General features: G+C 37.9%; 1 non-coding gene across 1 annotated transcript; it reads right to left on the bottom strand.

The window, feature by feature from the left end:
* Positions 1–698: 698 nt before the first annotated feature.
* On the bottom strand, positions 699–805 carry LOC141675399 (small nucleolar RNA R71). The gene has a single exon (XR_012556055.1). It is a non-coding gene; the product is annotated as a small nucleolar RNA R71 (small nucleolar RNA).
* Positions 806–18,910: the final 18,105 nt, after the last annotated feature.

The following is an 18,910-nucleotide window of genomic DNA, read 5'->3' as shown; positions in this document are numbered from 1 at the left end:
TCTGAGTCTCTGTGGGAACGAACTAGAAAGTATTCTATATTACTTGTGAACGCGTATACTTGCGTGTGTTTTTAGCGCGTGTTTTCACCCTAACAAGTTTTTGGCACCGCTGCTGGGGACTTGGCGTATTTGTTTAGTTTATGTACTTACCATCATTGGTCGTTAGGACTCAGTGATTAAGCAAGCGTTTATGCAAACTCGTTCTCGTACTCGCAAGAGGACTTTAGATACGGCTGAGGAAACAGACGAAGTTCTTGATATTCCGGAGAAGATAGATTTTGAAGATTCGGATTCAGGAAGTGAGCAGGGGTGATCGTATAGTTCCAGCAGATCCAGCTCTTATGGACTTTTCTCGGACCAAAATTGATGACATTCAGTCAAGCATCTTTCATCCGGCTATTCAGGCTAACACATTTGAAATCAAGCCGGGCACTATTCAGATGGTGCAGAATTCTGTTTCCTTCAGAGGAGCTGCGACTGAAGACCCCAACATGCACATAAGTAATTTTGTCGAGATCTGCAGTACTTTCAAATATAATGGTGTGACTGATGAGGCTATCAAGCTGAGGCTTTTCCCATTCTCTCTGAGGGATAAAGCTAAGGACTGGTTGCATTCTGAACCAGCTGGGTCTATCACTACTTGGCAAGATCTTGCGCAAAAGTTTCTGGTAAAGTTTTATCCAATGGCGAAGACTGCTACTATGAGGAGTGCTCTTATTCAGTTTACGCAGCAACCTACAGAATCTATGTGCGAAGCTTGGGAGCGCTACAAGGAGATATTGAGAAAGTGTCCACATCATGGAATGCCTGATTGGATGGTGATCACTGGTTTCTATAATGGTTTGGGGGCCCAATCTCGGCCCATGCTCGATGCAGCAGCTAGAGGCGCCTTGTGGGCCAAAAGCTATACTGAGACTTATAATCTTATTGAGTCTATGGCTGTAAATGAGCATCAAAACCCATCTCAAAGGATGATGTCTGGGAATGTAACATGTATACTGGAAGTCGATGCAGCTACAGCTATTGCAGCGCAGCTCCAAGCGCTGTCTATGAAGGTCGATTCTTTAGCCACCTATGGGGTCAATGAGATAGCTATGGTATGTGAGCTTTGTGCAGGTTCTCATGCTACAGATCAGTGTTCTCTTGTTAATGAATTTGTTCAGTATGTGAACAATTACCAGCGACCGCAGTGTGCCAGCTACTTATCATCCTAACAACAGAAATCATCCAAATTTTAGTTGGGGTAATAATCAGAATGCTATTCAACAACCATATCAACAAGGCGTGAGTAAACAGTTCAATCCACTTGGATTCCAGCAACCGCAACATTATGCTCAAAGGCAATCATATCCTCAACAGGGAGGTGCAGCTACACCCACTAGTGCTGATTTTGAGGAACTTAAGCTGTTGTGCAAGAGTCAGGCGGTTTCTATCAAGACCTTGGAAAATCAAATCGGTCAAATAGCCAATGCAGTGCTCAATCGTCAACCTGGCACACTTCCCAGTAACACTGAAGTACCAGGAAGGAAGGAAGCTAAAGAGCAAGTCAAGGCTATTACCTTAAGGTCTGGAAAAGTTGCTGATGCTGAAAAAGCAAAAGAAGGAGAAGCTGAAGTCGGTGATGAAGAAGTTAAGCAAAAGGAGAAAGCGGCGGAACCAAGGAAGACTACTGTTGAACACACTCTGCCTGAGGGTAATACAGGGGAGAAACAGCTCTATCCTCCACCACCTTTCCCTAAGAAATTGCAACAACAAAAGCTGGATAAGCAGTTCGGTAGGTTTCTGGAGGTGTTCAAGAAACTTTACATCAATATACCTTTCACTGAGGCTCTGGAGCAAATGCCTAGTTATGCGAGATTTATGAAGAGTATTCTTTCAAGAAGGTGAAACTGGATGCCCTTGAGACCGTTGCTCTAACGGAAGAATATAGTGATGTGCTGCAACAAAAGTTACCTCCAAAGCTTAAAGATCCAGGTAGCTTCACCATTCCTTGCACCATTGGCAAGTTGACTTTTCACAAGTGCCTTTGTGATTTGGGAGCAAGCATCAATCTGATGCCCTTTTCGATCTTTAAAAAGTTGAATTTTCCTAATCCAAATTCTACCTACATGTCTCTACAATTGGCTGATCGTTCTATTAGTTACCCAAGAGGCATAGTGGAGGATGTACTAGTAAAGGTGGATAAGCTCTTCTTTCCTGCAGACTTTGTTATTCTGGATTTCGAGGAAGATAAGAAGATTCCAATGATCTTGGAACGACCTTTCTTGGCCACAGGCCGTACCTTGATAGATGTGCAGAAAGGTGAACTTACAATGCGAGTGCAGGACCAGGATGTTACATTAAATATATTCAAAGAAATGAAATTCCCTACAGAAGATGAGGAGTGCTAAAAAGTGGATTTGATTGATTCTGCGGTTACTTCAGAACTTGATCATATGCTAATGCCTGATGCATTAGAGAAGGCTTTAGTGGGGGATTTTGACAGTGATGATGAGGATGGCAATGAGCAACTACAATATCTAAATGCTTCTCCCTGGAGGCGAAAGCTAGACATGCTATTTGAATCTCTTGGTACTTCTGACCTCAAAAATGCTGAAGGAAAGCTCAAACCATCTATCGAGGAAGCACCTACCTTGGAGCTTAAACCATTGCCTGCACACTTGAGGTATGCTTTTTTAGGTGATGCATCTACCTTACCTGTTATTATTGCATCTGACCTTTCAGGTAGTGAGGAGGACAAGCTCTTAAGTATCTTGAGAGAATTCAAATCGGCTATCGGATGGACTATAGCAGACATTAAAGGGATCAGCCCCTCATACTGCATGCATAAGATTCTACTAGAAGAGGGTAGTAAGCCGACTGTTGAGCAACAACGCAGACTTAATCCTATCATGAAAGAAGTGGTGAAGAAAGAAATTCTGAAGTGGCTGGATGCAGGAATCATTTATCCTATTTCTGACAGTTCTTGGGTGAGCCCTGTGCAATGTGTACCTAAGAAAGGAGGTATCACTGTGGTAGCAAATGAGAAGAACGAGCTCATTCCCACTCGAACAGTCACAGAATGGAGAGTATGCATGGATTACAGAAAGTTGAACAAGGCCACAAGGAAGGATCACTTCCTGCTTCCGTTTATTGATCAGATGTTTGACAGGTTGGCCGGTCATGAGTATTATTATCTTCTGGATGGCTATTTAGGGTATAATCAGATTTGTATTGCACTAGAGGATCAAGAAAAGACTACCTTCACTTGTCCATTTGGCACGTTTGCTTTTCGCAGAGTTTCATTTGGGTTATGTGGCGCACTGGCCACTTTTCAGAAATGTATGATGGCTATATTCTCTGACATGATTGGAAATAATGTCGAGGTGTTCATGGACGACTTTTCCGTCTTTGGACATTCGTATGATGAATGTTTGAATAATCTTTGTACAGTACTCAAAAGGTGTGTGGAAACGAATTTGGTTCTCAATTGGGAAAAATGTCATTGTATGGTACGTGAAGACATTATTCTTGGGCATAAGGTCTCTAGCAAGGGTCTTGAGGTGGACAAAGCCAAGGTGGGAGTCATTAAAAATCTTTCACCACCTATTTCTGTAAAAGGAATCCGTAGTTTTCTCGGTCATGCGGGTTTTTATCGGCGTTTCATCAAGGACTTTTCGAAGATATCTAAGCCATTGTGCAACTTGCTTGAGAAGGATGTGCCTTTCAAATTTGATGATGAATGCTTGACAGCATTCGAGACTCTTAAGAAGAGTTTGATAACTGCACCAGTTATTACAACACCTAATTGGACAGAGCCTTTTGAAATGATGTGTAATGCAAGTGATTATGCGGTGGGCGCAGTTCTTGGGCAGCGCAAGAATAATCTCTTTCATGTGGTCTACTATGCTAGCAAGACCTTAAATGGGGCCCAAATGAACTACACCACTACTGAGAAAGAGCTCTTGGCTATAGTTTTTGGTTTCGAAAAATTTCGATCTTATTTGCTTGGGACAAAAGTGACAGTGTTCATTGATCATGCGTGTAATAACCCCAAAATTTTGGACTTTTTGTAACCCTTATGAATAGTGATTTTGCTAATTATGCTGAATAAGAAAACTTTTCATGCCACACTTTGTAGGAGTTCTTTTATTGTTATTCTGAGATCTTATTAGTACTCTATATGGTATATAAGTGTATGTAAAGATCGTCAGAATCCAAATTCAAACACTTTGATTTTTCCCGAAAATCCACCAGATATCGAAAGAATTAAGCATAAGGTAACAGGATAAAAAGGATTTAAATTCAAAGATTATAAGAGAGGATCATAAAAGGAATATAATGTATTGAGAAAGGTTAAGGGAACCCAAGTAATAAAATCCCGGGTATGATCCCTCAAACGATAAACGAAAACGAAAGTTAAGCGAATCGTATAACAGATCAGCGCTCATTAGCCAAGTAATTAGGAATTAATCAAAGAGGTTAGTAATGATGATGTCATCACACCAACAAAAAGAAGACAAGTGTGGGAAGATGACATAAGAGGATGACATAAGCATGACACAATGGGAAGGAATTGTTGGTTGATTATAAGCCACACAAATTTTACCATGGTAAAAGGTTAATTAACAACAAAAACAAAGCAACCAAGCCAAAACAAATCAAAAACAGAAAACACAAGTTGACTTTCACTTTCCAAGCAAAGAAGCTCTTGGCCTTTGTCCATTTCAAGAAAGAAGAAAATCCAAATTTAAGTTCCAAGCTTTGTTAATTAGTGAGGTAATTATCCAAGGTTCCTTGTACATAGATATAGATATCATATGAATCTAAGCTTCCAATTCCTTCACAATCTCTTCCAATAATTCATGGAAGAAGAGAGTGAATAGTGTTTTTCAAGAACTTGAAATTTTGATCTTGTGTTTTTGTTTAGATAAAGCTTTTGTAAGGATTTTCCAAGGTTGTTTCAAGCTCATTAGTTACTCCTACTCACAAGGAAGGTATAATCCCTTAACCTAGCCTTAGTATTGAATGTTAAGAGCTTGTTATGAGTAGTATAGTTCATGAGAGGCATGATTATTGTATATTTAGAGATTGGTTGGTTTTGTAATGTTTTTGGAGTTGCAAATCTTGATTATTAGTTAATAAACTTAAGTATAAGCTTTTAGTTCCTGATTGAGAGTAGTATAAATTGGAAATCTTGAGATGTTGGGGTTGTTGTAGTAGAGTATGGATGGAGTTTGGTTGTAGTAATGATTGTGGGTTTGATTGTGGATTGATTAGGAGTTGTACAAATTTGGTAATCGCGTAAACATAGCCGTCGTAATGCCTGATTTACCTTAGACTGCTTTTGTTCTTAATATCAGGACCCGTGAACTCACTGTTAGGTTTTGATCATTTGAATGATTATATAGTTCATGTCACGAGCTTCGTTTTGATATGTGGTTCGCTTGATCCGATGTACGGTTTAGGAGAAACGACCGTTTTAAGTAACGGCGTTTCACGAACGAACCATTACCCCTCGCCTTACTTTGAAACCTTGGTTAAGGCCCGTAAATGACTAATTGGGTTATGAAACAATTATATAAAATGGATTAGGTAGTTGGTAGAGTACTCGCGAAAGAATCACCTTAAAATTCTTAATGGTTAATTTATTAAAAATGGTGGAGCTGAGGGTACTCGAGCGACTTAAGTGAATCGTTAAGCACAAAAGCGAGCGTTAGGGTTCAATTGGTTAAAGTCTAGTCGCTTACGCGACCGGGGTTTAATTCTGACTTATGTTGTTGTTCATAGGTTATCGGACCCATTCTAAGCTTAACTCTATCCGGGAGCACTCAGGCAAGTTTTCTAACCGTTATACTGTTGTTGTGATGTAAATATATGTATATGTATTATCTTGTGATAAGTGCATGATTGTTATTAGAAAATCTTGCGATATATTGGAGCATGCTGATATGGTATATATGCATGTCTGTTTCATAATCTTGATATCTAGTTGTTGATTCAAATGCTTATAAGTTGCATAATACCTATGCTAGAGATAAGCAGTAGTTGCGTATACCCTTAGTATAGGGGAGCCAAAGGTGAATATTTTTCTAAACCGGGAGTCGATGTTCCCGAGTATAATATATATATATATTTATATATATATATATTGATATAGTTTTCAAAACTATTAATCGAATAAGGTTTATTCGATAACTTTATTTTATTTAATGAATATTATTTTGAATATTCATTCAAGGACTTATGACTCCGCTTACTTTATTTAATGAATATTATTTTTGAATATTCATTCAAGGACTTATGACTCCGCTTATTTTATTAAATAATATTCTTTATTTTATTAAAGAATAGTGATTCGATAATCAAACTTATTTTCGATTATTCAAATAAAGATCTTACTTTCGTATAAGTATATCTTTGGTTATTCTTATTCATTTCAAGTATGAGTTTTAAAACTTCTACTTCAATTATTTTTATAAAAATTATCCTTTATAGGAATATTATTTAATAATAATATTCAGATATTTTCTAATATATCGGGACTGATTTATTTCATTAAATCAGTATTACTCCAAACATTTTTATAAATGTTTTCGAGTCTTCAAAATGATTTTTTAAAAGTTAGAGCGGATCCCAAAACTCATTTTTATATTTAAGATCTTCCTTTCAAAGGGGATTTAAATACTCGCTCAAAACCTGAGGGATCCAGCTCAGTGGTGTATTTTACATTCGCAACGAGGTTGCTGTTTTGAGAAAACATCTTGATTACTTGCCCATCATTCGGGAAGTAAGTTCATCTATTTGAGTCGGCATAAGCAACATGGGCTCAGTGGGCGTCCATGAAAGTGTAAGTGGCTCAGTGGGAGTCCATCAAATGCGTAAGTGGCTGAGTGGCAGTCCAGCATAAGGTCCTATTGCGGCCAGGGTGATGACCAGTGGAGAATACGTCCATCTACTAGTAGAAAAGGTTACTTATTGGTATCTTTGCCTGATCAGCAAAATATCAGGTTTATGCCAAGGTTTTCTCCTTTCCAAATTCATTGGATATTGCAACTCTATTTATAATTTTCATAACAGAGGTTTTAAAGGAGTGTATGAAATGTATATATATAGGTGTATATATATATTGGGACTTAATCAAGTATTTCGTAACTTCATTTCTTTCAAATGATATTTCAAAGATTGAATCTATTCAATTCTTATCTTGTAGTCTCATCAGTGTGATGAACTTTTGAAACTAATTATAACTTGAATGGTGGTAGTTCAAGTAGTATTCGGAAAAGATATAAGTATATTGGAGTATCTTGTAACTTCATCTTTTAAACTTATATCTAGTAAATGATTATCTTATGCATGTCAAAGATTTTCAGAAAAACGTTGAGACAAGGTTAGATATATGAGATCACCTTGCAACGATATTTTTATACAGTTATAAACTGGAACTCTGTGTATATTATACATGTCAGAGGATTTCTAAGATGGTGAAAAGTATATATGTACATATATACTGAATACTTTGCGACTTGGTCGCGTTAAGATAACAAACTTGGTTCATTTTTACTTGACCAAGACTTTCATGAGTACTATGAGAATGCTCATATATTGTTAATTATTATACATATTATTTCGGTGGGCTTGTTGCTCACCCTTGCTTTTTTCTTTCATCACACAACAACAGATAGACAAGATGAACAGGACCAAGCTCCCAATTCGTGAGTGGATAGGAAATGTTCCGCAGTTTCCTGTAGGAGTTGATGCCGTTGTAGCTGAGGTAGGAGCTACCAGTAGGCTAGGCTTTCAACTTTTGTTGTGCCAGACTTATGTATATTTATGAATTGTAATAATGGCAAAGAATATGTAAATTATTCAGAAACCCTTTTTATGGTGAAATGGTTTATAATTGTGGAATAAAATGACTTGTGTTATTTTTGGTATTCATCTCTGAGACTATAACTTGTGGTGTGTGTGTGTATATTGTGGGGTCACAGTATGTAGTAGTTGGTTGACTGTTAAGATTAAGTATTGATAAGGGAGATGGAACTCGTGATAACCCGAATCCCCGACCCCGGATTTGGGGGTGTTACAGAAATGGTATCAGAGCTAAGCGTTATAAACCTCAGAGATGATGTGACGTTAAAATAAAAAGTTCACTAAGATAATAAGAACACTTGCCAAGTTCATAGTCGGACTACCTAACATAGTACTGGCAGTTAAAATCCTTATGGGAACCCTTATAAATAACGTGATAGAAGCGTAGTTCGTTATCGTATATGGTAGCGGGACTCCGAACCCTGAGGTTGAGGAGCAACAACGCGATGATGTTTTATTACTTATTGGAGATCAGATTATTGATTCGATAGAGCGTCCTAACACGGGACCAGATGATGTTCATATTGAGGATGTAGTGGTTAAAGATGTTGTCCTAGAAGGGATTATTGCTGAGAAGGATTTCGTGGAGGATCCTGACAAGAATGAATAAAGGACCACTGAGGAATTGATGACCATGGTCAGGGCGACTACCAGAGGTAGGATTGGCCGGTCACTACCGGAGGTTCGTTCAACTTTGTAAAGATAGTAGCCCCTTTAACACGGCTTACTCGTAAGACTCAGAAGTTCGAATGGACAGAGAAATGCGAGAACAGCTTTTAAGAACTAAAGCAAAGGTTGGTGACGGCAACTATGTTGGCGTTACCGGATGGAAAAGGAGATTTTGTGATGTGTAATAATGCTTCGCATAAAGAATTAGGGTGCTTCTTATACAGCACAATAAGGTAATCGCGTACGCGTCAAGACAATTAAGGGAATATAAAATTCGATGTCCCCACCCATGAGCATGGGCTCGTGGCAATAGTTTTGCCCTAAAGATTGGAGGCACTACTTGTATGGAGAGAAGTGCGAGATTTACACAAGCCATAAGTGCTCTAGTGCATTTTTACGCAGAAAGAGCTCAACATGTGCCAGAGGAGGTGGATAGAGCTAATCGAGGATAACGATTATGAGATTCTTTGTCATCCAGGGAAAGCCAAAATGGTGGCTAATGCTCTTAGTATAAAAGAGAGACTCAAGATGAAACTATCTTTGGGAGAGTTGATAAGAGATTTTGAGAAAATGGAAATAGAAGTGAAGGTAACCGGAGCCGGTACCGAAAAGCTGTTTGAGATTGTAATACATCTCGAATTATTGGAAAAGATCATATTGTGCCAAGAAAAAGTGATGAATGAAGGTAGAGAGCCAACAAATGGAGAAGAGATTAATACCGAGAAAGATGATAAGGGAATAATGAGGTATTCCTACAGAATTTGGGTTCCAAACGTTCAAGGGCTTAAGGACGAGATCTTAGATGAAAGCCATAGTTCGAGGAATAAGATTTAGGGCAAACCCTGAATGTGATAGTCAGGGAGGTCGCCATCAGGAAAGAAAGAACCCATAATATAATGAAATGAAAAACAAGGATATAATATTATGGGAGAAGGATGAAACATTTTATACTGAGAAAACAGAAGTCGAGCAAGATAAGGAGACCCGAGACGGTGCTCCTATACGGCAATTCATGGACCTATCTAAAAAAGAACTTAGACTATTATCCCCAACCACCACCTTGAGGAAACAATATGGTAGGAAATCCTTTCATGACCTTTAAGTCGCTAAGCTCTCAGAGTTCCAAGGAACAAGCTCACCCAGTCGAGGCGAGAGCCCGGTTAAAAGAAATAGAGGAATCATTTGAGATTCTAAATGATTGACGAAGCGCAAAAGAATATTTTTATAATAAACTGATTAAAGTTCACACAATTGTTTTCGGGAAAGTAATTCCCAAGGTTATGGAGATAGTGTAAAAGCTTTAAAGCCAGGACAAAGGTGGACGAGTATGATGAATTATGAAGCTAAGATTGTAAAAGTTGTCAAGATTCGTTCTGATGACAAGAATCCCAGAACAACGTGATGTTTGAAGTCAATGATTAGTGGGTTCGTGAAATGATTATAAGAGAGAGGTAAATAAAAAGAAACTGAAGTGGAAAGGAATATAAAGGCAATAAAGTTTGAGGAATGATAAGGGAGCTGGGTATGAGGAAACCCCAAAGACTCGTAGCAATAGAAATAGAAAAATATGTATTCGTCAGGATGAGGGTGATTCACCATAAGTTAAAGTTGATGGTTGAAGGCATAAGAGATACATATATTTTATCCCCTGTAAGTTGGGAGGATTCGAGGAAACCTTGAGATAGTTCGAAGGATAAATAATGAGACGCAGATAGACTGAGGAGACAAGAAAGTAAGAAATTAGGAAAATTAGATGAAGGAAGTGACCTTCAAGAATGTGAAATGTAAGTAACGCATGTCAATTGATACCCAAAAAGGGAGACACCAAGTATAGAAGATATCTCAATATTGAGATGACTGTTGAGATAAACAACAAAAGTAAATGAGGATTTAGTAAAAAGAAGGTTCATGTTGAACACGACCAATATCTTCTAGAACATCCCTGTTATCATTACTGAATCAGGCAAGAAAAGTAGATAACCATTGTTATCTTTTGGAGGCCATATTGATTGACCTCATTTTGAATACAGATGTTATTATGAAATTAGGCATAAACTATCGAGATGGGAATGATTGAATAGGACACCCTTATCAGGGATACATGACTTGATTTATCTATGGAAGGATGCAAGTACCTTTTTAAAAAGATGGAATTAAGGATGAAACCTCGATAACTTGAGATGAACCATAGAGGAATGCATAAAGGTTGGCATTTTACCCTTAATAGGGACATTATGAGTTTGGGTAATACGGAATGAAGGATTAAGGCAACAACAACCTTTAAAGATCCGTGGAGAAAGTTTTCAGAACTATATAGACAATGGTTCTAGTATTAGTAAATGGTATCTTGATATGCCATGTACCTAGGGAGTAAATGATGAAGGATTTAAGGATAACCTTAGAGGTTTTACAAGGAGAAAGGTAATAATCAAAGTTCTTAAGAATAGAAATTTTGATGAAGGAAATATGACGTAATTATAATAATGCCAGGTGGGGCACGTGTTGAACCATAGGAAAGTATAGATCGACCCAATAAGAGTCGGGATTGGTGAAAACAAGAAGGACCCAAGATAAGAGACGTCCTAAGTATGATCGAGAGTCAGTCGTGACAATGTTCACATCTAAAGACTAAGACAATGACTCATGGAAAAAAAATGATGAATTTTTTTTCTCTCACTAGGACTTAGGAAAAGCATTTTTACATAAGCAGTGATTGAAATGAGGTAGAAAATTTATTTGGAGGTGGTTAAAATGATATTGATTGTAGTTAGGGCGAAAACACGCGCTAATATTCATGCAAGTATACGCGTTCGCAAATAATATAGAATACTTTCTAGTTCGTTCCCACAGAGACTCAAACTAATTATGTTCAATTAAACTCACTCACCAATGTATGATTACTTCTCAATGTTAAGACAATAACACTTAGATTTGATTAACTAATTATGAACTATAATTAACTACTAGAATTAAACATTTAATTAACACTTAGAATTAACAATATTAAAACACTCATGAGATCACAACTTCATTACTACTTCCTTCAGTAGTCATTGTTATTACCCTTAGCATGCAACAACGATGATATTAATCGAATAACACGAAACTGATAAAAGCCAACTTTCATTGTACTAATACCATTCTACCAAACATCCACAATTAAGATAGAAGTTGAATATGCATCAATTATGTCGAGTCCCTATATGTCTACAGAAATTGACAACATAATGATTTAAGAACAAGTTATTCCTTTTGATTACACAGGGCGAATAAAATGGTTAGAGTTACCCACTAATCATGCAGACTCGTACATGAACCTATGCTAGCATGGCAAGTTCTAAATCTCGAGATCCATATTCGCTTCACAAGAGATTAACACCCTATCTTATATGTTCGTGACACACATAAGACAAATACGCACAACCAATACTAGATATCATACAATCATCACACACTAAGGTATTAAACAACTAACTAAAGAAGTACATAGTAAATCCGTTACGACCCCATGATCACGATTAGCCCATGTTAGCACTCATCGTCATCATGGGTTCATTTGAAAACATGATAAATAAACACAAAAGAATAATAACTAAACTAATTATATTAAACCATAGTACGTCACAAGAGTAAATAGGTTCAAAGCAAAGAAAACTAGCATCCAACGTTACAACGAAATAAAGAATCACAAGAAAATATGCTTCCTCTTCATTGCGGTGTGCTAAAACGGTCTTCTTCCTTATCTCCTTCACTCCTTGATTAATACAACAATCCAACACACGTGAAACGTCTCTGAAATCTACATATATAGGAGTCTCATAAAACCCAGATTACTCAGAAGTTGGAAGCCAAACAGAATTAGAAGTCTAAAATATTAAATCTGAAATTACGACCCTGCACGGCCGCTCAGCATAGTTGAGCGGGTGCTCAGCTTCCTGCGCGGCCGCTCAGTATAGCTGAGCGGGCGCTCAGACCCCTTCTGGAAAAATGGTATGTTTGCTCCGTTTCTTCGCTGTAATCTGCTCCTCTCTTCCCACTTGCAATGCTAGACACATGCCAAGGCCTATTATTGATGAATTCTCCCCCGAAATGCAACTAATACCCCGAAATGCACAAACACTAGAAAAACACATCAAATATACAAAATACTTGATTTCAAGACACCAATTTAAGCTATTATAAAACGTTCTAAGTGGTATAAAATGCCACTTATCACACCCCCAAACTTAATTCGATGCTTGTCCTCAAGCGTCACAGACTCAAAAATAAACTAAAAACATGCATGAATGCAATCTATATGAAATACAGCGATCCCCCTTACTACAACCAAACCAACCAACTCACGACATCTCAACAAATGTAATTAGGTGAATAAAGATCAATCGAATCATATAAACTAACATACAGCCAGAAACGTGGTGTGTGCAGATGCTTAACAGATATGCTTCGCAACTAGATTAATTATCATGACTCAACTATCATCCAGGCAATCGCATGATTATACAAAGAATAAAAATTCTAGGCACAAAATGACTTATAACACTTCGAGAATCCTGGAGCTTATTACGGAATCATGCTTTTTATTTATAACAATAAATGCTTATTTGACCGTGCAATGAGTGAGGTCCACAAAAGACTTATACAATGGCATCCATGTAGCGAGCGTTAGGTTAGCGGATCCCAGACTATAAAAGCCTTAGGTCACTAGGCACAAAGTCCCCTAAGAACTTAATAACTCGAATACCAAAGAGCCCACTCGTGATCAATTATGCATTAACTCTTTATTATTATTTTTTTTCTCTTTTTTTCTATATATATATATTTTTTTTTTTCAAAAATTTTTGAGCAAGTGCGTTTCGCTCCATCCTGCTCAACCCTAGACTACTCGCATACACATGCGAGCTGGCTACTAGCCATTTGACGCCTAGCCACAATTAGCAACGAATTCCATTTTTTTACTCCATATTTTTTCTTTTCATGCCTTTTATCATTAAGAACCTATTATAAAATTCTAAGCATAATAAATAGATTAACCTCGAAAACCGTCGAACCATAACAACAATCTAGTCCTTAAGCATTCTCTAAGAATTAGTGAAATTGCAAGTGTTTCTAGCATGCATATCAACCTACACGATTCAACATTACTTTAATGCTATCACGACACTCGCATCGACATCACAAATCAATTGGTAAATCAGCGCAAAAGGGATCATGCCATATGCATGAGCTACATGACATGATAAACAAATAAAGCTATAAATAATAATAAAAAAACTCTATATGGCAAAAATTATGCAATTCTATAAACTAAACTATCATGAATATGCAACTATATGACACATACACAAAATATTCCTTAACTACCACCCCCAAACTTAAAATCTTCACTATCCCCAGTGAAGGTAGTAGAAAGGAACACAGGGTATACCTACTCGGAGAGATCATCATCATCATCACCCTCAGTGGGTGGTGTATCAGGAGGCGGATATACAAAGTCCTCACCAAAAACTGGCGACTGGATGTCAGCTACAAGGCCTCGAAAAGCGGTCCCTAGCGCAAGGGTGAGCTCCTGAGCAAACCTGCTCTGCGTCTCATACATAGCATCCATCCTCCGTGACAGCCTCCTATACTGGGCATCAGCCATCCCAGCACCCTCCTGAGCTCTAGAAGAACCAGCCTCATCACGCTTTGGCCTCGCCATAGTAGCACTTCGTGCTGGACGCCCTCCTGGAAGATGATAACCCAGCTCATGCTCCTCGGGCTCACCACCGGTCCCCTCCTGCATCGCATTCAGAGTCCCGGAATCAATAGGAGCGGCCGGAAACTGCAACTACTTATGAGAGGGCCACTGAACTCCCACCGCTCGGCAAAGCTTAGTAACCGTGGATGCATAAGGGATGTTCATGTGCTTAGCTCCCTTCAAAAACTTCAGAATTCCTTTTTAGATGAACTCACCAAGGTCCACATAGTACTCCTCATTCAAAATTCCCCACAACAACTGTGCTCTCTCAACTGTGACCTCATGTGCATGCGAAGAAGGCAGAATATTAGCACAAATAAACGCATTCCATGCACGGGCATACCTGTTCATCGCGATCGCCGGAAAGTGACGATACTCATTAGTTCCGGTCTTGAAAGTCCATACTGAACCCGGCCTACAGAGAGTAGCACAAATCAAATCCAAGTCAAAATCCTCAACAGTCTTCTCGTTCCAGTTCTCCTCCGTGGGCTTCCTCTATCTTTGCCCAATCACACGGTGAATCGCCGCTGGGTGATAATCAGCCGTCATTCCCCGGACCACAGAATACCCATTCTTTTTGGCCTTCGCGTTCACATAGAACTCGCGAACCACGCTCATCGACACTGCTTCAGGCGACTCACAAAAAGCTATCCACCCCTTCTCAGCAATCATAGGCAACAACTCACCATCTCTCCCCGATGGTAAAAAGCCCCTCTCCTTCAGAATCGGCTTCCCCAGAAGCCTAGTGTACTCCTCCTCAGCAGCCCTATCATTCAACCGAGGCCTCGCAGCAGTACCCCTCAAAGAATCAGCAGTAGGGACAGTGCTGCTGCTATCAATAGTCCTTGCTCTTTTGGGTGCCATCGAATCTGAATAAAAGTGCTTGATGTTGGATTTTAAATGCAGCGGGTATGGCAGAACACTTTTAACCACATAAAATCCAAATAAAAGCATATAAATCGTGGTAAAAACATAGGGTCCAAATCTAACCTTTAAAATAATTCGGAGACAACGATCAGAGATCCTTAGCAGTTGCTCCTCAAGTGTGAAACACTCCACCGGTATCCACCAAGAAAACGATGTTGAGAAGGAGGTGGAGAGAATTGGGTTTTCCAAAACTTTTGGGTTTTTGGGTTCTTAGGTTGGAATAAAAATAGGGTCTATAATAGTATATTTATAGGCAAAATTTTCAGCTGAAATTTTCCCATAAATATTATTATTATTATCCCATTTATTATTCTCATTAATAATTAAAACACCTTTTAATTATTAATCCTTTTTCTAAACACTTTAGAAATAATTCTCTCTCTTGATTTAATTTCCAAAAATTAAATCCTTTAATTAATAATATTATGAACTTTTCTTAATTAATTTATAATCAATTAAATCTCATTTAATCAATTATTATATTTTCCAATTGATTATTTATTTCACAAATAAATAATTATTAGCCATTATTAATTAATTCCTCCACCATTAAATCATTCTCTTTTTATGGTGTGACCCTGTAGTTTCAATATTAAGCCGGTAGTAGAAATAAATAATAATAAAACTATTTTATCATTATTTATATAAATTCTCTAATTTATTAAATATCATTAATTAATTAATCACATTTATTCTACATCGTGAGGGATACTTCTCAGCATATCGCGACTATCCGGATAATATGAATTCACTGCTTAGAATACCAAGAACCTATGCAGTGAATAGTTACCGTACAATAAACTCCTTCTACCCTACAATGTCCCGATTAAATACAAGGCATGGATCTCGTGTCAAGCCTATCTAATTCAATCACTTGCTTACCATTTACTATGCTTAGTTCTATGCAAATGAGAAACTCCTTTCTAATTTTATTCACTCTGGCCAGAGATTCCTGAACTAGCATAAGTGGATCAGCCTTGAACATTCGCTTCCTTCACTGGAAGGGGTAGATCCTATATTGATCATACACTATCTTCGTGTACAAATTCCTATACCCAGTAGAGCCCTAATAATTGTCCCTGGAGATTAAGAACTAAACCAAAGCATAGTTCAGTGTACACAAGATGACTATGATGACCTCAAGTCTAAGGATACTTGTACAACTATCACTATGTGAACAATTGCTGACACGTGAGTGAACTCCATCAGTTGTTCAGCTGTGCGAGTCATGTTCAGTGAACTTATTCTATAATAAGCACCTACATACTAGCTATAGTGTCACCAAACAAATGTCTATGAGAACAGACATCCTTCATAATGAAGCAAGTATAGTATGTACCGATCTTTGCGGATTATTAATTACCAGTTAGTAATCCTATGACCAGGAACTATTTAAGTTTAGAGTTATCATCTTTTAGGTCACACTATTATGATCTCATCATAATCCATAAAAAGCTTTACTCTAAACTATGGTATATCTTATTTAAACACTTAAATAGATAGAGCCCGTAATAAAAAACAAAACAAGTCTTTTATTAATATCAATGAAATCAAAACAGATTACATAAAAAGTTATTCCTAAATCCTAATACATGATTGGACTTAGGACATATTCCTTTCAATATCCCACTTGTACTAAAGCCAATCACTCTGGTATCTAATACCCATCTAGTCTTTATGACGATCAAAGTGACTTTCAGAAAGTAGCTTTGTGAAAGGGTCTGCTATGTTGTTATGTATGTCAACTCTATTTCAATACAATACAAGAAATGTTACCGCGCTCCCACTAACCCTTTTGTAGACGCATGGTTCATCTACGTTTTTGATTAAATCAAACTCTTTGATTATCTCATCAAAACGGATATTCCATCTACGAGAAGCTTGCTTTAAACCACATATGGTTCGCAGTAGCTTACACACTAGGTTTTCATTTCCCTCGGAAAGAAAACCATCTGGCTATATGCCAGATCTCATAGTCGTAGTAAGCAGCAATCGCAAGCAAAATCCGAACTGATTTTAATAGGGCTACAGGTAAAAGGTTTCATCAAAGTCAATCCATTGCCTTTGTTTGAATCTTTTTTCCACAAGCCTGGCCTTATAGGTCTCCACCTGGCCATCTGCTATAATCTATCTTTTGTATGCCGTATACATAGATTCCATTCTGGATTTCATGGCACTATGCCATTTCTCTGAGTCAACACTACTCATAGCCTCATTATAGGTCACAGGGTCGTCATCATCAATGATAGACAACTCATTGTCATTCTCAATGACAAGGCCATATTACCTCTCAGGTTGGCGAGACACTCTCCCTGACCTACGAATGGGCTGTTCCACAGAAGGTTGTTCAGTCAGAACAGGTGTTTCCACTTGATCCGTAGTAGTTTGTGCTTCTTGAACTTCATCAAGTTCAATTTTGCTCCCACTGTTTCCTTTAAGGATAAACTCCTTTTCCAAGAAGGTAGCATGTCTAGAGACAAACACCCGATGATCGGTGCAAAAGTAATACCCTAAAGTCTCTTTAGGATATCCCACAAAACTACATTTTACGGATCGATATTCCAGCTTATCTGGGTCAACTTTCTTGACATAAGCTGGACATCCCCAAATCTTAACGTGTTTAAGACTCGGTTTCCTTTCTTTCCATATCTCATACGAAGTTTGAGGAACAGATTTTGGAAGGCACCATATTCAGTAAATATGCTGAGGTTTTCAATGCATAACCCCATAGGAATAATGGAAGATTTGCATAGCTCATCATGGACCGAACTATGTCTAAAAAAGTTCAATTTCTCATTTCAGATACTAATCTGGATGAGTCCACTGGGAGACTATACCATTTACTTTGAGATAATCCAGAAACACTCCATTAAAGTATTCACCACCTCGATCTGATCGAAGAATTATAATACTATGTTTGGTGTTTTCTCCACTTCATACTTATACTCTTTGAACTTTTCAAAGGCTTCAGACTTGTGTTTCATCAAACACATATCCGAATCTAGATCTATTATCCATGAAAGTAATGAAGTATGAAAATCCACCCATGGCTTGCGTAGACATTGGTCCACATACATCTGTGTGTACCATTCCTAGCAAATTTGCAGTCCTCTCTCCATGTCTACTAAATGGAGACTGCAGTGCCACAATGAAGTGAGATTTTCATCATCCCTTTTCTTTTATTAGTTTGTTCAATCTGAAGTAAATTATGTCACATTTATACAGACCATTATTTAAAGTACCACATCCATAAAGAATATTATCTCTAAGAATAGAACATTCATTATTCTCAATAATAAATGAAAATCCATCCAAGTCTAACATGGGAATAATATTCCTCACAATCGAGGGAACAAAATAACAATTATTTAAAACAATAGTCTTGCCCGTAGGCATATGTAAATGAAATGATTCTACATCTTCAGCAGTAACTCTTGCTCCATTTCCCATCAGTAGAATCACCTCCTCTTCCTCAAGAGTCCTACTTCTCCTTGGTCCCTGCAACAAATTGCAGATGTCAGAACCATAGGCGGTATCTAATACCCAAGTAGAAATTTGGCTTAATGACATATTCACTTCTATCATGAACATACCTGAATCAGAAGCGGTAGTCTCACTACCCTTCTTCTTCTTCAATTCTGCAAGGTAAACCTTGCAGTTCCTCTTCCAGTGCCCCACCTTGTTACAGTGAAAGCAAACAACTTTGCTCTTGGGGTCTTCAGC

Source organism: Apium graveolens, chromosome 7 (genome assembly GCF_009905375.1).
Source record: "Apium graveolens cultivar Ventura chromosome 7, ASM990537v1, whole genome shotgun sequence".
Classification (NCBI taxonomy): Eukaryota; Viridiplantae; Streptophyta; class Magnoliopsida; order Apiales; family Apiaceae; genus Apium; species Apium graveolens.
The sequence above is the reverse complement of the archived record's forward strand: the minus strand, read 5'-3'. Positions and strand labels throughout refer to the sequence as shown.